The following is a 24,178-nucleotide window of genomic DNA, read 5'->3' as shown; positions in this document are numbered from 1 at the left end:
CAACATTTGATACACAATTATTTATCCATCTATTCGGAACGAAAAGTCCAGGCATAAAGTTTCCAACAAATTTGTTGCATTACTTTTTCAAATGGCGTAAATTTTGTATTAATAAACATCGCAATTGTTAAAGTTAATAAAACGGTCCGAACGAAATATCTAATGAAATTTTATTCGAAACTTTTGTTAAACGCGAAGATATGTCGTTTGTAATATCAAAGGAAAAGTTGTTAGATTACTTTCAAAGCGATGTTGATTTTATTATCAACATGTTGAAGTTGAAATATAGAGTTGGGGAGAAAGAGAGGGCGAGGAGGGAGGGAAATGGGAGAGAAAATTTGAGCTCGTGTATTAAAGCGTAATGTAACTGTTCTACAAATTTAGTGATACGAACATAATGTTAACGCGTAATAATTATCGCGATGATAGACTCGTCGTAGTATAATAGAGAAGAGAAGCCTTCCAGCAAGCCCTTAAATGAAAAATGACGAAGCTTTTGGGAAGAGAGATATCGAGAGAACTAAATTAATTACGCGTCCTTTAACCGAAGCTCGCTCATATTCTCGTCGATAAATGAAAGCAACGGGTTCGCGTTAGTTCGGTTTAGATAAAAATAAAAGCATACTTGTGACTTTTCCTTTTCTACGTCTTTTATTCGCGCGCGTATTTTTCTACCGCAAATATGCAAAACGTTTTGGAGAAAAACGCGAGTACGCGTATCTTTCTCGAATATCGCGTGCACGGTAGAACTCGTATCGGTGGTTTCTTCTCAACACCTTCGTCTTCAATTCGGCCATATCTACTTATGGTATTTGCTTCGTCGTTGTTGGTAATCGCTATCCGACTAGATAGCAAAATCTCCATTCGTATCTACTTTACGATCCTACCGAGTCTTCTCGCAGTTCTTCGATTTCATCTATCACGCGTATATTCCTTAAATCATTTTATCGATATTTTTTCTAATGCGAAACTAATGCGGCCTAAACGTATCTATGATGATTATATGAAACTTTTTAGTTTGCGTTGAATGTAAGAGAAAGTAAGGAGAAACGGAAAAGAAAAGATAGGAGGACGACATGCGCGTACTTCGCGCGTATCATTAGGTAGAATTAAAACGTCTAATGAATATGCATCACAATTCTGTAAATGAAAAAATATGGCGTGGAAGAAAAGTAAATAGAAATGGGAGTAGGTACGCGTATATGTAACCGTGGTGAAACTTAATCAAATAAGAAAAGTAAAAAACGAAGGAGAGAAAGAAAGAGGTAAGACTAGCCTTCGTTAATTTCCAACGTACTCCAGCCACCTCTTAAATCTGGGTCAATGACTATAAACGTGAACGCATAACCGTAAAAGGACGAAGTTTATCGCACGACGTTCAGCCGTTCACTCGGAAACGAACTTAACGAAGGTGCCTCTGTCTCGTCGTAGACGCCAGGGGGTTGGGTGTTGGGGGTCGAGGGTGTTTGAAGAGGAACGAACGAGAGAGAGAGAGAGAGAGAGAGAGTCGGACTACTCATCTTCGAGATCCTAAAGCTTCTATTTTTTTTTCTTCCTCCTCCTCCTCCTCTTCTTCTTCTTCTTCTTCTTGACGAGAGTTACTTTTTTTCTTGTATTTTGTTCTTTTTCTCGCTACAATCGATAAACGATCGCGGAGAAGTGTCGAAGCCCGAAGATGGGAAAGCCTTGCTGCTGTTGAATCACGTTGATGATCATCGCGTATTTATCCGTCGCCTTCACCGATGTCTCTGCTTTTCATATTTTTTCTTTATTTTATTTTATTTTTTTCCGTCTCTCGTTTTGTTCCCTTTTTTTTTCTTTTTCTTTTTCTTTTCTTTTTCTTTTTATCCTCTTCCGCTTCTTCCTCATCGACGTCGATCACCTAGTTATATCGGTGAGAAATATTTATCTGAAATATGCTAAAGGTATATATTGTTATTTTAGATAGAATATACTTTGATACAAGTCACGTTGATCTTTCATTATTTCGATTATATCTATGCTTGGATATAGAGGAACGAGTAGATGCGATTTTATTTAAGGAAAGATCTTCTGGTTTCGATGGAGTATCGCGGAAAGAAGAAAACAAGTATATTTGAAAATATGAGGAAAAATCAAAAGCACGATAAGATTACTGCGTCCTCGAATCGACGTTCGACTCTTATATTTTGAGTTAAGCATACAAAAGATCGTCCAATCGATCGATTTATCGCGATACCCTCGTTATCCGACTTTTATAATCTTAAAATCACACATAATCCAGAGAGAGAAAGAGAGAGAGAGAGAGAGAGAAATGGAGAAAGAGTTTCAATCTTGAAAGTTCTGTTCCACGTTGTAATCCTACTGACCGTTCATCCTATTGGAGAAAAATATCCGATAAGTTGGCAAGGATGGTTAAGAAGAGGAGGTAGGTGGGTGGGTCGAGTATTCACGTAATTCCTCGATCGAGGAAAAGAAATTGCGTTTAAATGGGCCATGCAAATTCGCGATAGAAAGGAGGAAGGAGGGAGGAGGGAGAGGGGATCAACACCCCTCGACGGGGACGGGAACGGGGACGGGAACGGGGACGGGAACGGGGACGGGGGTGGCTCGCGAAGCGACGACGTCTCCGCGTTACGTGCACGAGGAGAATCTCGTTATGCTAATACCGTGGCAACGTTCCGCGTCCGGTGGTAAGCGTGCGGAAAACGAGTCGCGGATTCCCGAGGAAATTCATAAGGGATGGTTAGAGGAAGGGGGACGTCGAGAGGGTTGAATCGTCCAGCTATCGATTCGTTGCCTGGCTCGCGACGACCGCGTTTCGTTTCCCACCTTCGCTCGCACCCCCTTTACTTCCACCACCGCTAGCAACACTACTACCACCACCTCCACCACCACCACCACCACCACCACCACGATAACTCGTCTTCGCAGCTCGCACGACGGATATGCTCGCGGAATGACGTACGAATATCAAGGGTCGGAGAGAGAGAGAGAGAGAGAGAACACAGTGATACGAGTCGGATGTAATTTTGGTCGGTGCAACGGCAGCGTGCTTGCCGACCGTAATACCGACTTCAATTTTCAGATTTATCGAGATGTCCAATCGTTCTCTCCGCGATCCTACACCTATCTTCGATTCAAACTTTTCTATTATTTATTTTGTTATTTTTTCCGAATTAATTCATTCCCTTCCTTCCTTCCTTCCTTCCCAACGCTCGCCGTAATTTTATTTACTTGTTTTGCTTTAGTCGACAAAGTTTTTCGATTGTTATGTCTCGTTAATATGAATAAAGAAATAGGAAAAAGAGATAGGAGAACTCGAGTGGCAGACGACTCGTCGTTAATCGAATAGGATCTTTTTGAGCCGCGTTGCAGTTCGACTTTGCACACTACTACTTACCGTTTTCTGAATGCGAACGTGATACGTAAACAAGACGTATAGGCAACGTTATACGTTTGATATACGGCAGAAGGTGGATATCTCGATGTATGAAAAGACTCGATATTGGAGTTCGCCTCGATATATCACCGGATAAACTAAGGAAGAACGAAATTGCGACTCGGTATACACGCTCGATACGTACACGTATCACGTTTATTGAAAATATAGGATAAAATATATGGATAGGTCGATGTGCGTTGAAGCGAATGTAAAACTGAAAGATACTACTCGGGCACGTCGCGATCGTTGACGATTTTCAAACATTCGAATGATTCTACGTTAAAACCTTAATAAGATTATAACAGGTTAACAAAATTACCTCGATCAATGAATCGTCGAAAGATTCAAACTCGTACAATAAAAATATATCACCGTGATAAATTATTCAACACGCCCGAATATCCGTACCTATTTCCATTCATGTAAGTACGCAAATTTTTATCAGCGCGATCTCCTAAAATAATCGCAGACAAATATCGATGATTATAAATTGGAAACGTGATTTATAACGGGAGAGAGAGCAACCTATCGATATCAATAGGCACAACTAATTACTACGGTCGATAAATTGATCGATAATTAACGTCCAAGTAGTTGTTCGTTCGATCGCGAAAAAAGTTGCAATCGCGTTTCGCATTTCGATCAAAAGATCGCATAGAGAAAACTTTGCGAATGGCTTCGCATGGATGCAGGGAAACGAAGGTGGGACGTGGGGGCTCTCAAATGTTCGCGGTTAATTATGAAATTCAATTAAAACGGTGGTCGTACGTGCGAGCTCGCGAATTTCAAGCCTCCAAAGTATATGCCGGGGGAAAAAAGGGAGAGAAAAAAAGCAAAAGGAGTATGGAAAGAGATGCGCGTTGTAGCCTGGAGGCTGAAATGCCGAGTTAAAGTTTCTCACGCAAGAGACTAGGAGCTGCTTGCTACTTGTTCCTATAGAACAATGGTATCAACACCACCCTTGTTCTCTTTCTAAGATAGTATTACGTTGTTTCTCTGAGATTTGACAGGTGGTTATAGCGGTGAAAAACTTTTCGAATGATAAAGTTTGATAGCGCGATGTTAAGCGAGAATTCCAAATTACATTACAATGTACAATATTATACTCGCAAATTGTTATAATGCGTATTAATTCGCTTTAGTCTCTCGGCGCGCTTCCGCGCCCCTTCCCTCGCGATATCTGCGACCAATCGATATTAGATTTCGTGTAAAAAATATAATGCGATTCGTATATATGTGTATACGAGTACTCTGTATATCGACTGATAAAAAACTAGATATCGAGGAGAGAGGCAAAGTTCGGAGCTCGAACGTCATCGAAAAGTCATTAATCACAAATGTATCGTATTAAAATTGGAACGTTCTACCGCAGTAGAATATTATTTTTGGTAGACGTCGCAGTTACAGGGGGTGCTTTCGAACGTTACCGGGGTAGGCAAGGAATATGCAGATTAGCAAGCGTCACGCGCACAATCGCGACCTGTTCATTTTCTGCTCGTTAATTCTGCCCTCGTCGTATCTCGCGTTGGCCTCGCACGGCCGATCCCACCGAAAGATTATAAAATAAATTGCAATATTTTAATGAATTTCACACTTTTGCTTGTGCCACTGGTTTCTCCTACCTCCCAACTTCGAGCACCCTTTCGTCCCCCCTCCTCGGTCATCCTTCGTCGCGAACTCCTCGCGTGCGTGCGTGCGCGCGCGTGTGTGTGCAGGTGCGCACGCAAATCCTCGTTTAAATGCAAATGCGCTAACCCTCCACGCAAAGTGACGATATGTATTTCTTTTTTCCTTTTTTCCTTTTCCTTTCCCTTTTTTTTTCTTTTTCATATATTTCTCTAGACGCGACCACGTGGGACAGACCCCGTATCAAAGGAGTAACAACTTTTATATTCCTTTCTGTACTTCTTTTATACTTTGCCATAGAAAAATATACATTGCATTTATTTTGTATACTTGAAAAAGTCATTAAAACGTTACGTCAAACGTAATGGCTATCGACGCGACCGATGAATAATTTTTCCAAATCTTTTCCCATGATATATTAGAGAAAGGATTATATTTTATCGAAGGATAAACAATGGATATAAATTATTGGAATCCATCTTATAGGCAAAGTTTAAAAAGATAATTCTGGCTGCAAGGACTCTCCCGTTGACGTTTTCGTTGGCTCGCGCGTATGAGAAATAAGGAAAAAGAAAAAGAGAAAGAGACGATCCAGGGGTTAGAGATGCCGCCGTTATCCGTAGGAAACGAGTTTCTTCGTGAAATTGAAAAGTACCAATGGTCTACACTGTCCAGCAGCAGCACCGTTTTCCTTACTATACCAAATCAACATCGCTCCGAAGATCTTATTCGATCCTGATCCTTGAGATATCATTTTCTTCGCAGATCTCTCTCTCTCTTTCTCTCTCTCGTTTTTTCCTTCTACCTTTCTCTCGGAACACGTTCAAGATCAACGACGTATATCAAAGTTGAACAATGAAACGTTATTGATTTTATCATTGCAGTCTTGAAAATATTTTCTAATTGGAAAATAATTGGAGATTCGTACGATATACGCGAAGTTACGTTTAATACACCCGGGATTATAATTAAATATACAACTTGTACATAGTATAATATATTTTGTCTTAACGCGTTACTCTTTAAAAAATAATTTCTCTCTCTTCTACGAGTGCCAGGGGCATTTGAACTTTTCGTTTTATTTCATAAATCCATTAAAAGCATTGAAAAGCTTATAGCTCCTTATGCATGATTCAGTGTATTCGGAATTGTTAAGAAAGACTTAAGGGGTACTTAGAAACAACTCCCACGAAAAGTTGAAAGAATTTTGTATTTAAATATCTTTAATACTCTCGTCGAGTGGAACACATTGTTCGATAGCGTGAAATCTAAAAGTCTAAAAATCAGTTTTTGATAATAAATGCAAATGTCTGTTTGAAAAATATGTCAAGAAATATTTGTATTCTATTATACGTTGAAAAATCTGTCACGAAATGTGTACGTAACGCGTTCTCCGTCTCTGGTTGATTTATTTTTTTTCCCCTTCAGAAATCTTAGTTCTCTTTTCACGATTTTCTTTTGAAGTAAAGGAAAAGGATTCCAAAACTATTCATCAAACTTCTCGTGTGAAAAAACCTGCGACTTTTTCTTCGTAAGAAGTTGAAATTGGAGTAAGTAGGTAGGTAGGAAGGTAGGTAGGTAGGTAGGTAGGTAGGTAGGGAAAAAAAGAATAACCGGAATAAAGGTTCGCTTATCGGGCCTTCTCGCGACAGGATCAAAGCATTACATATATATGTATGTATGTATGTATGTACTAGCAACGTGAATACATACTCGCGAATGGAAGCCATTAAGGCGCTGAGATCGTTGCGCAGTAACGCGTACCAAAGCTTATTTGTAAAGTAATAACAGCTCGCTTAACTTTTAGACACGTCGAGAGCAGCACCTTCTTCTTCAGCTTCTCGCTTGTATTGTTTTCTTTTTCTTCACATTTCTTTATTTTTCTTCCCTTCCTTTTTTTCCTTCTTTTCTTTTACCCCCAGAAAACGCGTTTACATACTTGCCTAGCTCGGAACTTCCCACTTTTCTGACACGATGTTTGCTCTTCTTGCCCTGCTAGCGAGAGCAACAAAAAATCCGAAAAAGTGGTAATGGTAGAAAAGAAAAATTACTGACAAGAGAAAAGGGAGGAGAGAAAAAAAAACAAAACAAAAAAAACAGGATGTTGAGACGAGAGAAAAAAATGAAATAGAAATCGTAGTAAGCGAGCCAAAGGATATTACTGATAAGCTTCTCGTAAGCGATGAAATCTTAATTACGACCTAATTTTCTAACAATCGTATTCACCTATATATTCCTTTCGCGCTAGATTTTTGCAGAAACGAAAATTCCCTACGCTCGTTCGCTCGTTCCACCGATGCTCTGCTTCCCCACCGAAACTTTCGAGAGTAGTAATCCTTTTAATGCTCCACGAAAGCTCGCTAACGTGGAGAAATAAAAAGGCTACGATCTAACGCGAGAGCTTTCTATTTTTTTTTCTTATTTTTTTTCCTCTTCTTCCAGTACGATAGCGTCGACCAGTGAATGACCACTTTAACGGGAACATATTAATCAAGGATAAAATGAGTACTATGGTATAATACTGGATAGATTATCCATATAATCTCTCTCTCTCTATATATATATATATCTATTTGAACTTTTACGCTTGCGATATATTCAAGTTTCGGATTAATTAAAGCGAATCTTGCTTTCTTAATAGGTATAAGAAAGATTTATTCTTTTATCGTGAGGAAAGTTAAATCTTCGTTATACGAGTTAACTTGTCGTCTCGTTTCCATTTAAAAAGACCTACAAAATAAAAGAGGTTATTTAAATCTAATATATACGCGGAATATTGTCCGAGGATTTTTTCCGTCCACGTTGCATGCACGAAAACAAGAATAAAAATGTTTCATCGAAAGATTCGTTGGAAAAATGTAACTTGGCTATACCTACTTGAATGCGAGTTCGATACGGTTGTAGTATGCGATCGATGAAGAAAAAGAAAACTTGACGAGATAAAAAGAGATGAATTTAAAGAAGAAGCGAAGAGGTATTTCGGAGAATAATCCGGATAAATTGGATAAAGCATAAGGTTGTTACGGTCGAACGTCGAGTTTAATTAAGAAGGAAAGGTGGCGAGAAAGTTCCAGGCCCGACCGACCCTGGGATGCCTGAAATTCTCTCATTGAATTCTCGGGCATTTCTCGAGCATGCGCTAGGACACGCAAATTACTGCCGCTTCGATGGTTGGAATCGCGCGTACGCATTATTCCTTGTACGTTTACGTTCTTCGAAAGCTAGCAACGTGGGAATCCGCTAACGGGCCATACCGGTAGTTGCGAGGAAAAAGAGAAACGACCGAAATGAGATACGAAATTGATTTTACCAGCTATTTGCGTCGTAATTAAAAAGCTAGCCCCGAGAACGAAGCCAACGTTAATGATGTTTCGTTCACCGTTCTCTCTCACTTACCACCGACGCGAGAGTAGGACCAAAATTCCATTCCGATTTTTACCATAAATTCAGCGATCCCGATCCCGCTCAAATTCTTATATTTATAATTTGATCCAGGTCCCTACGCGGACCGGACTGACAAAATCTAATAACTTCTTGCTCGTTACTACCGTTTCAATTTGCTTTTTGTTTTATTTTCCTTTTTTATTTCGCAGTCTACGAGATTATACCTTTGACGCGTTAGTACCATAATAGCTTTACGATTATACGCGATACATCTATCCTATTCGTGTGTCAGGCAACGCGTACGCATACCTATGCGTTTCGTCGAATCGGCTCAAAACGAAATAAACGCGTGCACTTTTTTTTATGTCCGACGGAAAATCGATTCACAATTTTCTAGTAGTATTTCACGCGAGCGTTAAAATGATACTTAAGCGTACTAGGATTATCCTGTTATTTTCGTCAATGAGCTCGCGATGATTAATGAGAAATTTTGTATCAATCGGATTATTCCGACTGAAGCATCGTTCACAATGCAACGATCAAAATTACGATTATATTTATGATACGTGAATTCATATCGTATAGTTTTTTAATGAGACGATTAATGAAAAAAATCACTCGGACGTTTTATATGAACCGTTTTGTTGCGATAAACTCTAGAAAATAATTGAAATGATCAATTTTAATAAATATGATTGAACGAAAAGCCAACTGCTGTTTGGTTTTGAAATCGATCGAAAATGTTCGTTCGCTCCCTTGGGTTGAAAATGTTTCATCCAAGAAAGTAGCGGGTTAATGCGCTCTTTATGGATACAGGAGCCTTTAATTTCTCGTAATCATCGGACTGTAATAACACCCTCGTTTTGGAAGAGAGGTTCGTGGCTGGTGGCTGGGGGTGGGACGAAGGGTAGAGCTTTAACGCGGCTTTTACAGTAAATTGCTAGAATTGATTGCAAGTGGCCGGGAAAAACGAGATTATCGTTCTTTTTATAATACATACGCCAAAATACGACGTAGGGGAAAATTATTGGTCCCCCCTCTCGACAACAAAAAATAAGCTATAATTTCATTTCGAGCAATATCGAGCTGTTATTATTTTATTCGAAATTAAAAAATCACGCGAATATTATATTTACCAATGTATACAATATGTATATAAAATATGCACTAGTATATATTTTCCGCATATTGATATATCGAAAAATAATTTACAAACGTTGCAAAAAGTTCAACGCGAATAGGATGAGTCAATAAAGTTGAAAAATCGCTGAATTTGTAGGATGAAAGAAACATTATTGTTATACGTAGGAATATACGTATATACACATGCTTATTCACGAGGGAATATCGTTATGCCAAGTGGTATTGCTTTCGAAGCGAATTTGCGCGCAGGATATCTCATGGGTTTCCATTAAAACGACACTCCGTTTTATGGGATACGGTTTCGTCTTCGGTTGGAATGAAATGGGATTCGCGTGAGTCCTCCTCCTCCTTCTTGCTCGCCAGAATCAACATCACCATCCTTGACTGCATTTACCACCTTAAAGATTACATATTACGTAGGAGAAAATCGCGGTTTTGATTTGACTTTTGAAAATATTAACTCCGACGACTCGAATTACGTATTCCTCTTCGCCACTTCTTATTACGCGGATCGTAAGAAGATTAAAATGTGGATTTTAACATCTCGCGATAAATGAATTTAACGAGCAATTAGATGACATCAAACTTTAAATTGCTATCTTCGTGCTAAAACTTTCTTTTTTATTTGATTTTAATATTTAACTAGTAGATATAATATCTTGTTTCGACAAATTATTAGGAACGTAATAAAATAGGGATTCTAAAATAATTTCTTCTTTACGAGGGCTCTAACACAATACTTAATGTTTCGATATTTGAAAGAGAAGAAAAAATGGAAAAGTTCTAAGGGAAATAGCGGGGAAACTCGTGACGGAAAAATCTGGAGAACTCGTTAAACGAATAATCTTGTTCTTTTTAGCCGTGCCGTATTTCGTTGACGGGATTTTGTTTTTTCTACCAGCGAAACTATGTTAAGGATGAAGTCAAACCGATTCAATTTTCTTTTCCGCAGCTGTACAAGTGTTGGGAAAAAAATCATGCGACCAATGTTGACTCCTAAAACAGATATTTCCCTTTGCAAATATCATTTGCTTTTCTTTTTTCTACTACAAAGGACGAAATGAAACTTTAATCGTACGGTTATGATAATTAAAACGAGCGTAGAATAATTTTTACCAACGTAATAATAATACTTTTTCTCGTATATAAATTCCAGTAATCAATTTAAAATATGAATATCATTTTTTTTCCATGGATTATTCTTAACCGTAACCACGTTCATAATGTTCAATTTTATTACACCTACGCAACTAGGAAAAAAGGAAGAAAGAAAATGAGAGACAGAAGAAGAAAGAAAGAAAGAAAGAAAGACAAGGAGAAAAGAATGGTGGGATAAAGGTAGTTGAAAGGGGTGAAACTTTGGTGTCAGCTGAACAGTAGAAATCAAGATGCGGCTGTTGGAATAACCTTGGGCTAAGGGCGAAGGGAGGAGAAAGAAAGAAAGAAAGAAAGAAAGAAAGAAAGAAAGAAAGGAAAAAAGAGATATGCCGGAAGTGAAAGAAAGTAAGATAAAGATAAAAAGAAAGAGAGGGAGAGAGAGAGAGACAAAGGAGACAAAAAGTGAGATAGCAGAAAAGAGAAAGAAATAAAGAAAGAAAGAAAGAAAGAAAGAAAGGGGTTGGGGAGTGGGTGGAAAAAGGGAAGAATGGTAGGAGGAAAACGTCGAGTCGGATTTTTAGCCGGACGAAAGTTTTTGAATTACAGTAAGGTAACGGAGAGGAAGTCGAGGGTCGTTGGTAAAAAGGATTTCGCGACTCTTACGAGTATGTCGTCCTCTTCGTCGTCCTCGTCGTCTTCCTCGTCGTCTTCGTCGTCGTCCTGACGGCCGTTTCTTCTTATTCGCTAGCTCACTCGTTCGCAAGGATCACCGGGGAAGCCTCATTAAAAAAGTCTAGCAGTGCTAGTCCACGGGGAGTGGACGAACGCCGGGCAAATGCTCCAATGGGAATAGCGCGAGCCTGTCCCGGAAGGGTGAACCGAGCTCCCTTGGTGGTGGTGCTGGCTGAGAAATGAAAAAAGAATTCTTTATCTAGCTCGGGGCCTTCGAAATCCACTTTCTTCCTTTCTCTAACTCATTCTAGTCGTTTCTAGTTTTTCCTTTTCCCCCTTCTCCCTTTTTACCTTGCCTTTTGCCAGGGACAGAAAGTAAAGTAATATTAAATAATTATTTATTCGCGAAATATTATATCTATATATATTTTGCGATCTTAATGATAATGCACGAGACTGTAAAATTAGTATTTCATTCGGGACAATACAATTAGATAAATTTCCCTTTTGAATATTCGCGAAAATCGTCCCAACGAGTATAATACTTTTTATGAAAAGGAACTTCTGGCAGCTTCGAGAGGGATTAATTGATGGGGTTGTCGAAGGTATGGAAAAGGGTTGAAGTAGCTCGATTAATTTTCTATGAGATCGTCGGACGAAACGAGAAAACAAGGCGACAAGCCCTAGGGTTTCCTTAATTCCTTTCCTTTCCTTTCCCTCTCTCTTCCCTCGTGTCACCGTTTGCTTTACAGTGACTCGAACCCCATACTTTATGTTCGATATCCTCGAAGGGACGTGACTACGAGCTCCGAGTACGGATTGCTAGGAAAACGGCAAGCTTGGCTGTAACATCCACTCGACCGACCCTTTCCCTTTTATCTTCTCGCGCGACCGTATTCGATCCCAACGTTAATCCCTTTTAATCGTCGAGTCGAGAATTTCTCGAAGAAAATAGTCGAATAACTATTACGAATCGACCTTATTTTTAACGATTAGTCCTTCCTTTCGTTACGATTGTTTTCGCGTATTACCTTTTAATGACATTTTTATTTCTTTAACGCATCGATCTCTTCAGTTCAATTTTTCCATCGAAAAGATTTCCCATGTCAAATTGTAAACGTCGAAAGGAAAAAAGACGCTTGAAATGTTTTACTTCGACGAACGAAAGTAGAGAAGAAAATTGAAAAGAATCTTTCATCGCGCTGGGAAATAAGACACGGTTGAGACGTTAATTGAAAATAAACGACAAAGCCGAAATACGAGTACACTTTATCGTCCATAAACGACATTATGCTCGTCCGAAACGCAAACGTATTGTGAGAATGATCTTTCGCGAATCTCTCTCTTTCTATTTTTTCCCTCCTTTCTCTTTTCTTCTCCTCTCTTCTTATTCGAGATTCTACCCGGCAACGTAGATGACAATAGTGGCGAGATTTAACAATACTCTCTCGTGGACGCAAACAGTACGACGAAATGTGTTTGCATGAGGGATCTGAATAGGATTTAGCAAAGGGTCGAGCTTAATGAAATGTTTAAATGTTTCCTATGGAATTAACGTAATACGTTGCAATCTCCTTCTATTATTTAAACGCTATCCGTTGTTGAGAGTCTTTGATTTTTACAAACGATTTGAAAAATATCAATTCGATTAACGATCGCTTTTAGTATGTTTAATAAATGGAGAAATAATTTGTCAATTTCTGTAGGAAATTCTAACGGGAAGGTAAATCCATTAAAAAGCAAACTCTCTTTTTCTCTCGGTTGAAAATCTTTTAAGAATAGCTACCGAACAAGTAGCTATAGTACCTAGCTACCTACTATAGAAGGAAAAAAGGAAAAAGAGGGTTAGCATCGAGCAACAGAATAAAGAGGACAAAGGAGTCTCGATTTAATTAATTTAGAAGCACACCGCCAAGCGATATCGTCCAAGAATATCTCAACGCCGCTTCCGTTGACCGAGCCACTTATTTCTTAACTTTTCATTTCTAAAGTTGATGCTCTTTCAACGTTACCACCGGATTCGAGCCGTTCGATTAACGTCGAGTTCAAACTAAATCGGAGGTCTACGATTGCGGTAGGAAAACATCTTTAAAAAGGAAATGGAAGAAGTGTTTTTTCTCATTGAAAATAAATTTGTCAAAGATTTTTCTTTCAAAATACAATCCTTTACTCGTTCTCTACTTTTTCCTCAGTGACGGATTAATCGATGACTAAGATTTTATAATTACTTTTAAATAAATTTAGTTCGCGCGTTATATAGTATGAAAATTGTAATCGTAATTGCACATTTCGCGTAAGAACAATTATTCGAAATTAATAAGAAAAGTAGGATGGATAAAATGGATAAATAAAAGTGTACTTACATATAGCTTTAATCATTTTCAAATAATCGATAGGAAATTCTTGAAATATTCTCTCATACATATTCAGGCGGGCGTTATTCGATAAAAATAAATTTCCACGATATATCGCGTGTACGTATGTAAGTACTCGGGACGAAGGACTTCGATACGAACGTCAAACCACCCCCGAACGTACATTCTTTAATAACAGCCGAGTCATGGAATAGAGCAAAAAAATCAATGATCGTAGATAAAAGAAATCCTCGCTTTTTTGTCGAATTAAAATGCAAATAATTCCCTGGCGTTGGTAGATCCGTCGAATGCCAACGGCACTATCTCCAAAGAATTTTTCAAAGACGTTCGCGACACCGGCAAAAAAAAAAGAAACAAAAAAAATATGTATTATCGGATAAACATTTTGATAACTAATCAAAACGAATTCATTATCCGATTACTTCGCGCCGTTAAAAAGGTACGAAATAACGAATGAATCGTAAGTTAGCGTTCGAATAAGCGGAGGACCGTCGGTAAATAAATAAATGTAACAATTTAATTTAAGTGAGTAACATAGAATCGATGACGCTCAAAGCGCGTTGAAACTGGCGAGGAATTTAAAGCACCGAGTGAAATAGAAGAAAGAGAAGGAAAAGAAAGAAAAAAGAAATAAATAAATCTCAATTCCCATAGAGATGAGAACGGGTACTCGGAAGTAAGAAAAAGAAAGCGAGAATAAAAAGAAGGAAAAAAAATAAATAAAAGATAGGAAGAAGGGGATCGTTTATTCCGTAGGAAGCAATCCTTGGGACGCGTAAGAAATAATTCTTGGCATTTGGTGGCGTCGCGACGCTCGTCGTCCTTTGCATCGTCCTTTTCATCGTCGCTGGCCACCCACGCTGTTTTACGCGCTCTCACCGAGACCATTTTAAATTCTACCTTATGGATTTCTCTTTTCTTACTTCCTTTCCTTTTTCAAGCCCTTCTCTAGCTTGTACTATCTTTGCAAGCTCCTTTCTTAACTCGGAAAAAGAAAGAATCCTATGAGAACGTAAGAAAGACGAAAGAAAGGCTGGAGCCAACAAAATGCTGGGCAAAAAAAAGTTCCCCTCCTAAGTACACCTGACTTTATCCCTTCGTCTCCTTTTTATTCTCATTTTATTTTGTATTACGCGCTGGTGAATCCTTCTTCTTCTTCTTCTTCTTCCTCTTCTCTTATATTTTTATCCCTTCACTTTAAACCCCTTTTACAAATTTATTTTGACAAAATAATCCTTCGCGTCATACGTATAATTTATATATAGTCAAATTTATTAAGTTAAAATGAATTCTTTTATTCTTCTCGTTGGTCATTTGACTAATTTATCGATATTAATATAATAATGATTACAATTATATAGATGACCATCGATAAAATAATTCTTTGTACGAACTCTATAGGGAATACACTTTAAATTCAATTTGCAATTTAATATCTACATATATATATATACTTATTTCATATTTATTGAATTCTATTTAACGTTGCGTAAAACGAGAGGTCACCGACGATAAAAAGAGACAGAGAGAGAAAGAGGAATAGAAAAGGATCTATATTACGTGGAAGCGTTATTTTTGGTAAAGAATCTACGGAGAAAATTTTGTCGTGCGTTGATTAAAACCACGAAAGCGATGCTCCGAGCTATTAAGAGCGGCGAAAAGAATAAGAGAGAGAGAAAGAGAGAGAAGAAGGAAGAACGAACGAAAGAAAGGAAGGAAAAAAGGAGAGATGGAGACTCGTCAAAAAGAGAAAAACACAAAGGTCGTTTCGAGAATAAAAAGCAAGAGAGAGAAAGAGAGAGAGACAGTAGTAGAAAACGTTACGCTGTTTTCTATCCGAGAAAATCCTTCTCTCTCTCTCTCCTAGACGTACACATAGACGAACGTACCCACACACGTATACAATCTCAACGAAGAGTGACGCGTTTTTAATCGCATCAAAGTACACGAGTAGACGCGGGAAGATAGAGGCTAATTTTTTTCCCGCGTTAGTTACCCTCCCTGTCCCTTTCCCTCTCCCTCTCTAGCTATACGAATGCTTGTTAAAAAGTCCGCTGTTTGTTTTACTAAATACCACTGGTGCACTATGTGTACACACGAGCGCGCATACACGCACGCGTACATTTTAACCCGGAACGTACTGAATCAAAAATAGAGATTAAATGAAAAATTGACTCGAATGCACGTAAAATGTGAAGAAACGAAGTCAACGATGTTGAGGAGTTGTCGGATAGCGACAAGCTTGGAGATGACGGGGTTTCAGACGAGCTTGGGGATGGGGGATGAGGTCAGGGGTGGGGTAGTCCTGAAGAATATAATTATCGCGAACGCGGGAGGCCAAGTTCTTCCCTTTTTTTTCCATCTCTCCCCCTGCCCCCGCTCTCTTTTGAGCCCACTCCCTTTTTTCCTTTCCTGCTTCCTTTGCCCCTCCCTCTCTCTCTCTCTCTCCAACTCGTTCAATGACGGCTGCTCTCGCGACCGCAGTGATGCAGACTTATGTGGGTCAGACGAACCCCTGCTCGGTGTGGCTCTAACATTTTTTTTTTTCTACAAAGATAGAACTGGAACGGCAGAACTCCAAAAAAATCTTCCGTCTTATTCTCGACATTGTGATACGACTCTACGTGCACCCTATTTACATTATCCTATATTCTATTCGAATGATAATGATTCATTAAACGAATATATTTTATGTCTATGCATTGTTTAATATATATGGGTAGAAAATTTGAAAATATCTAATATTAGAGAAACGCAATCGTATCAAATTCGATCGTTTAATCGATTGAATTTTTATACGTCGAATAATAATTATCCCATGATTTATAATAACGAGGTAGGGTTTTTACAGGGATAGAATTCACGGTAAAAATATACGAGCGAGCTTTTAAACGATTAAAGATAAAAACCATGCTAAATAAGAGTAAAAAAAAAAAAATTATAGAGCGGTAAAGAAGAAGGAGAGAGGGTGCATTTAAAGCGGGATCGTTTTTCTGGAGTTCGCGGTTCCTGGTAAATCGGACCGTGGTCCAAGGACCCTGCTTTCTATTAGAAAAAAGCAGAATAGCTTTACGTAATGCACTCTCCCTCCTCTAGAATCTCGTCGCCTTGTGTTCCTTTCTTCGTATTTCCTAGCCCACTTCTATCCTTTCTCAGTTTTCCAAAGGGAAAATTCTGCTAGAACCACCCTCGGGGCCGCCCCGATGGAAGAATTAATTCAATAACTATTCTCAAATGTTACGTTTAACGAGAAAGCAAATAACGATAACAAGCTAGTAAATATATATTTTATCTACTAGTTGATCTATTGATCATCTACGGTATCGGAAAATATACAGATATCTGCGTTCGTAATTTTTACAAATAAATATCTCATAGAGAAATTCGTTGAAAATTCTCGATATAATAATTTCTATATTACTCGTATCAATAATTATCACGTTATATTAATTATGTAGGAATAAACACTACGCTATAATATTTACGGCAAATGACACGTCTCTATCTTCTATTTTATGACGCAAGTATGTTAATTAACCTAGTATACCTAGGTTATGAAAAAGAAAAAAGGAAAAACTGTAGTAGCCTTCGAGGTGTCCACACCTAAACGATCGATACCTTTGCTTTGCTCTCCTACGTCAAGCTGTAAGTTCTCCTACCTGCCCTTTGGCCCTTCCCCTCTCTCTTTCTATTTCCTTAATATTTCTAAACGAGAATGTCCGAGGACACCGGATTCGCGAAGTTCAAGGGAAAATCTCATTAGGTTTAATCGGATGATCGTGCCGCGAGTGAATTATAAATGCATCAAAACTTGCGGTTCGTCGAGCTTTCGGTGTTACGGGCATACGGTTCCCAAGAAGAGATATATACATGCATACATACATACATACATACATACATACATATATGGCGAGGAAACTAAAGTAAATTTGTCCCCTCGTACGTCCATCCAAAGCCTAATGTAGAGAGGCTTTTGCTTGATGTAGGTGAAGGTAGTAGCATACGCAAGAAAGACACTTTACAGGGTGTCCAAAAAGAAACCAACCAATACTCTTTCCTTAAATTAAATATATAATCTTTTGAGTAGACGCAAATTAATGAAATTTCTACTCCTGTTCGAAGATACACATGGGTAGAAAAAGTTAAACAATTTTGCTTGGTTATATTCATTCGACCAAGAGCTTATAGATTATCGATCCAATTCCTAGTAAATCCTTTATCGCCAACCCTTCTTCGTGTACACTACTGGGGAAGCCTAACTTTGATCATTAGATCACTTAGCTCTAGGCTAGCCGAGGGATAGAACTTTGAACTTACCTAGCGCTAGCATCTGCATACATACATATATTTGATCTTTCTCTATCTTTATCCTCTATATACTGGGTGTCAAGTTTAATCCAATTAAATTACATGATTAATTATATATCTATTAGTATAATAAAAATCTCGAAGATATACGAAAAGTATATCTGTATAATCGAGATATTAATTCGAACGTGCTAAATGGAAATAAATTTTTAACTAACATCGGTGGTGCCCACCCCCCCATGTTCTTGTTTAAAAATGTTATAAAGGTGCGAAAGTTAAATTAGAAGAAGTGACTTGCAAAGTCTTTAGGTCACGTAATTTTTAAAGCTCTCCAGAGACGTATACCGAACTCCTCGCTGGCTAGCTAACCAACCAGCCGCTTTACCTTCCTGCGGTTTGAAAAACTTGACGAATCCGCGTAGATGCGGGGTGCGGTTAGGACATTATCGCGATAATTCCTGAGAAAAGTTTTCATCCAAAACTCTCTCCGACTAATGTGTTACCGTCCAGTTAAAATCATACTTTTATGTAATTCTTTTATTTAGTTCCAACGAGGACTCATTTAAACTCTTTACTTTTTAGATAAAACCATAGAGATACGCGAAACTTAATACCGAGATATATCGTTATTAAAACGGAAACGAAAAAAGAAATAGTCGATATAGAAGTAGTCAAGAATTGTTTCCTATTATTTTAACGACCTTTTTTTTATTATACAGTATAGTATTTCATCGAATTCACCGATCGATAACTTAGAAATTTGGTACGATCAAAATATCGCGATTAATTTTTGAAGAAAAACGATCGAACCGGATGATCAATTTGGATCGGATGTAAAATCATCGGTGCCTCCGGGGAAGAACAGTCAATTATTTCCATTCGAAAAAAGATCTAAGCCGATCTTTGTCATTTGAACGTGCAAAAAAGGAAAGGAAACAGGGGGGTGGGGTGGAGAAAAAGTAGGAGCTATTATTTGGCACGAATAAAAGGATCGAGTGGACAATTCGTGTTGTCGAACAAGCGATAGGGATCGATCGTGGTAGTACCTAGGTAAGAGAACGTTTAGAATAGTGGTACCTCGCTCTCTCTCTCTCTCTATATCCCACCTAGTGGTTCGCGTCTGTGCCACCTGACAAGCAATTAATGCAAACGCGATGGCTGGTGGTGGTGGTGGTGGTGGTGCTCGCTGCTGCTGCTGCTCGCGACACTCCGGCGCCAGTAATGAGAGGATATTTGTTAAAATAATCCCGTAAACGAGGACACGCGAAAGCAGGTTGGTGCGAGCGAGCTAGTTAGCTAACTGAAAGAAACGAATGAATGGGAATAGTAAGGCTAGAGAGAGAGAGAGAGAGAGAGAGAGTGCCAAACTAACTTTCCAGATACAGAGGAGAAAAGAAAAAATAGGGAGACGAGATTGAGACTCCCTTTCTCTATTCGCCATTCGAAAAGCAAACCGAGTAGTCACACCACCGGTGTGCGACCGATTGCAATTTTATTGTTACCGCGATGACCAAATCGATTCTGCCCAGGCGCAAATGAATTATCAATTTTAGCTTGACCCTTCCGCACCTTCCGCGACTCTTTCTCTATCTCTCTGTACATACATATATAACTACACATTCATCTTTCAATTTCTGTCGCTCTCGTTTATAATGGCTATATCGATTTTATGAAACTGACTCTAAAACAAATTCAATGCTATTCTTTAAGATAATATTATACCCCAGACTATCACGTGCTTTTGATGGACTTATCGATAATCGAGCTCCGAGGGAGGAAAACGGATAAGTATTTTTCAGACAAATGAAATAACGAAATAGGTAGTATTGGTTAACGACTCGGACCTATTTTTAAGAATATCATAGCAGTACTTGGAACAAAAATATCCCTCTAAGGTCAACACGATTACGAAGTTGCGAATAGAAATTTGGTAATGCATTTGTAACTTGACGAAATAAGTGCATCCCACGCAAATACGTATATTTCTTTGATACATTTATACTCGTAATAATATCGCTTCGCAAATTGATACGTTCTCTCTCCCACCATCCCTCTCCATCTCTGTAATTGAACATTAGGTTGATTCGAATATGAAAACAAATAAAGTTTCTCTCTCCCTCCCCCTTTTGTTTCTCATCCTTCGATCGACAATATACGCGAATACGCGTATAAACGTGGAACATACGTAGAGATTCATCAATAACCGACGTTGCACCGTCTGTCGTGGTTTTTCTCGACCAAATAGAACGTCAATTCACCGTTTCGGCTAATCGCGATCGTTCATTAATTAGGCGTCGCGTAGCCGCCGGCTGGTTTACGCTGCTGTTACCTACAAACATACATACAAATAAATATATGTTACCGGGAGAGACCGAAATTGGAGAATACCAGGATTCAAATGGTCGACTGGTGTTTTTGTCCGAAATATTATCATCATAATAATATCTTTGTTTATAAATGAATTTACTTAATAGGAAAATCTTTCGTTGATTAGAGTAAGTTGTCTTTTACTTGTCATCGTCATTATTGCTTGTCAGCGTAATTGCAAATATTAATAAAGATCTCTCGAGTTGACACGAAACTCTTCGAACTAATCGAGCTTCTTCCAAGAGCGTAGAAACTTTTCAAACTTCCTCCGCCCACCCATCTTTCTCTGCTTTTCTCAACTTTCCTAGTAGATTTAATTGCATAGAAAAATAAACTCGTCCATTGTGAGATGGGAAAATCTTACGGGAACATTTATTGATATCGTAGTTGTTTTTTCTTTTCCAAATTTCGTTTAATAGAATAGAGATTCCGTAATAATAAGGCTTCATATCTATCACTCGATATGTTTTAATCATAACGAGAAGTAGCATCGCCCGTTGTTGGATTTTAAATGCGGACAAAGGAAGAAAAATTTCAACGAAGGAAAACCTAGAAAAATAAAGAAAACTCGGATAAGAATAAGTGTTTGTTTGCTTAAATGATGAAGAATGACTCTATAAAACAAAGATGAAAATAATGAAGTGAAACGATAACTTTATTATAATGGAGAATAAGAAAATCAAATAACACGAATAACTTAAAGCATTTTACGCTTAAGTTTGAAGAGTTCTCCTTTTTTTATTTCGAAATTTCAACATTTATGCAGCATTAGACGAACTGAACTAGCGAGTCAATAGCCTCTGTTCTTTTCCGCTATTATTTCTTTTTATATTCCTCATCCGTACTTACACCATTCTCCCAGCATCGATATTCTTAAACTTTCGTTCGAACTTTTTTCTTAGCACTCTTCATCTTTGAATTTTAAGAGAAAGAGAGGCAGATGGTCAGAAGAGAAAAGCTTTCACCGATTTATGCGAAGTAACGGAACGTGAAATAATCATTTGACAAAAAGCAAAGTATTCGATGTTTCATTTCGATACCAATGCAAGAGGTATTACAACTTTTGTTCGCGTTATTCGAGACGAAAAGATATAGAGTGTCTTTTATTAAACAAATAATAAAGAGAGAAGAACCGTTCCCGTTATTTCATTCGCAAAATCAAATATTTATTTAATCATAAATTTAAAAACGATACTTAGAAATGATCTCTAGAACGCGTACATGCTCGCATTTCTATACTAATATCTTTTTTGTACGATTATATAAAAAACTATTTTCGTATCTCGTTGAGAAAAGAAAGAAACAGGGGAAACGTAGATTACAAGAAAAATTAAATATTCGACTTGCATACCGTAGACGTAGTACTTGTCTCGTACGTACCGGTATTGTTCGGGGTAGAAAAAGAGTACTCTTTACTACCCCTTGAAGGGTAGCTTTTCGACCGGCGAACCACCACGGTCGCGTGGAATTTAAGCCGCTACACAATGCTCAGAATTGCAGAACGTGAACTGCTTTACCACGATTGAAGCTCACCGTTGTGGGATTAATGGTGTGTCGGGAGGAGGAAAATCGTTGCTCCGAGAGAAGAAGAAAAAAAGAAGTCAAAGAGAAAGAAAGAAAGAAAGAAGGAAAGAAGGAAGGGAGGAAGGAGAAAGAGAAGGCTACAACGGCAGGATGATTGTGATGCCGCTGCTGTTGCTGGTGGTGAAGGTGGTGGCGAAGGTAGTGGTGGCGAAGGTAGTGGTGGTGACGAACGTCGAGCAAAAAGAACCCTCTTTCGTTCTTTGACACGGGATCGCCTGTTCCCCATCGATAGCTACTTATACACGCTTCGAAACCACTCGATAGAATATATTTCGTCCGAAGTACAGACCCTTTTGATTTTAAGTGCCTCTTACACGGTCTACCCTTACCTCGATATCAACATCTTACGATATTACCAATATTTTTCTTTCTTCTTTTCCATTTTTCCTTATTTTTTTCTTTTAATTACAATTCTTTCTCCTTCTCTTTCCCTTCTCGATCGGTAGTAATTTATCGCGAATCGAATATTTCCATCGCGTATACCGACTTGTAGTTTTTCGTTTAAACGCTAGATTGATTGGTTTAAGAAAAAGAGAAAAAATAAAGCAAGTATTAAGGGTAGAAGATAGAAGGATAAATTGTTCGAGGTAATTACTCGCCTTTAACACGTTTCGGAAAATAGTGAAAATATAGGACGTATGGGGTAGGTACATGTATATACGTACACCCTCTGACTATGACGGAACCTCAATGAAATTAGAAAGTCCAACGAACTAGGAAAATGCGAGGGGAATAAAAAGAAAAATCTAAACAAATTCGTATAACACGTTCGGGGCCAAGAACTTTTTGATTGGGAAAGTTCGGACGCATATGTTTCGCATTTAAATTTCGACAAGCGTTACTATAGTAAACTGTTAGCTTACACATTTATAATAGTTGTTTACGAGGGAGCTTATACTTAGCAGCAGCCTTGAGAACCACTGTATCTTCCAAAGTCCTTTCTGTCAGTTATACGAAATATGCCTGAACACACACTCCGGTTGTTCTCTTGTTAGCCAGTGCCCCGGGTAGACTACTACAATGTTGATCTTACTACTTACGAACTGTATTTGCTGGAATATATACGACCTTATCCGTAATATATAAGTTCCAGTTCTGACCAAATCCGTTAACGTTGCTATTTATATTTTCTACTACAGATACGATTCACTGCTATGCTAAAATATCAACATTATTGCAAAATATTCCTTAGTTTTCAAATGTATTTCTCGTGACAGAAAAAAAGTACACTATTATTTGGCGTAATCGTTAATTACCAAAGTTCCAAACTTGTTATTTAATTTAAACTATCGCATTTTAATTGAAACACGTCTCTCATCGGAGTACTACTCGCAATCGGTTCTAATTAAGGATATAATACTTTATACTTTATTCGAAATTCAACAAAATACCACGCATAATCTTGCGGATTATAACTTACCATCGAGACGTAACTTCGTACTCGAATAAAACGTTTCACGATACGTACGATATATCTTTTAATTTTGTTATTATAACCTACTATCGAATATCGTCTCCTACACTTTCTCATTTTATTTTTCTCATTTCCACGGAGAGAAATGAATCGCAACTTTAATAGCAATGTACCCACCGTCTATACCACCGTCGACGAACATCCCATAAAATTTTCCCCGTTACGAGTTTTAAAAGGAAAAATAAATGAAAGAGAGAGGGGGAGAAAAAATGGAGAAATTGGATTGAAATGTACGTAAATATATATATATATATGTACAGCATGTTAAACTCCCACAGTTCTCATTAATATATTATTTAAGTAGAACAAACCTCCTGAAACTTTATTGAAACTTTCTTAATACAACAGTGGATTACTAAAACATGAATATAATAAGAGAAACATTAAAACAATAATCCGAAATTATTATTATATTATTATCATGATAAAATATATAAAATATAATATTATTAATTTTATATTATCGTAATTGTTATCCCACAAACCAGGCGAATTATTTCATTCGCATTATGCAACATTGTAAGATAATAGCGATGCGTGCATATATTATAAGTAAAATAATAATAATCAGGGATCTCTCTCTCTCGTTAATTATTTTCTCGAATCTCTTTTTAACGTTGTTCCGTCGTTCTCTCGCTCTTAACGAATTAAGGACTTGCTCGTAGAAGAAGGTACGACTTTTAATTTGCTGAATTTTTAATTAGAGGGATGCAACCGAGACGC

General features: G+C 38.0%; 1 protein-coding gene and 1 long non-coding RNA gene across 2 annotated transcripts in view; one reads left to right on the top strand and one right to left on the bottom strand.

Annotated features, from left to right (window-relative positions):
• The window catches only part of LOC122518141 (neuroligin-4, Y-linked), a 178,804-nt gene that overhangs the window by 3,181 nt on the left and 151,445 nt on the right, over positions 1-24,178 (top strand). The gene's annotated exons all lie outside the window — the stretch shown is intronic.
• Positions 1,586-11,706, bottom strand: LOC122518143. The gene is made up of 2 exons (XR_006303984.1): positions 11,339-11,706; positions 1,586-1,919 (listed from the first exon to the last, which is right to left on the bottom strand). It is a non-coding gene; the product is annotated as an uncharacterized LOC122518143 (long non-coding RNA).

Source organism: Polistes fuscatus, unplaced genomic scaffold, assembly GCF_010416935.1.
Source record: "Polistes fuscatus isolate 324 unplaced genomic scaffold, CU_Pfus_HIC Scaffold23, whole genome shotgun sequence".
NCBI lineage: Eukaryota > Metazoa > Arthropoda > Insecta > Hymenoptera > Vespidae > Polistes > Polistes fuscatus.
Note: the sequence above shows the minus strand (reverse complement) of the source record. Positions and strands in the feature narration are given on the sequence as shown.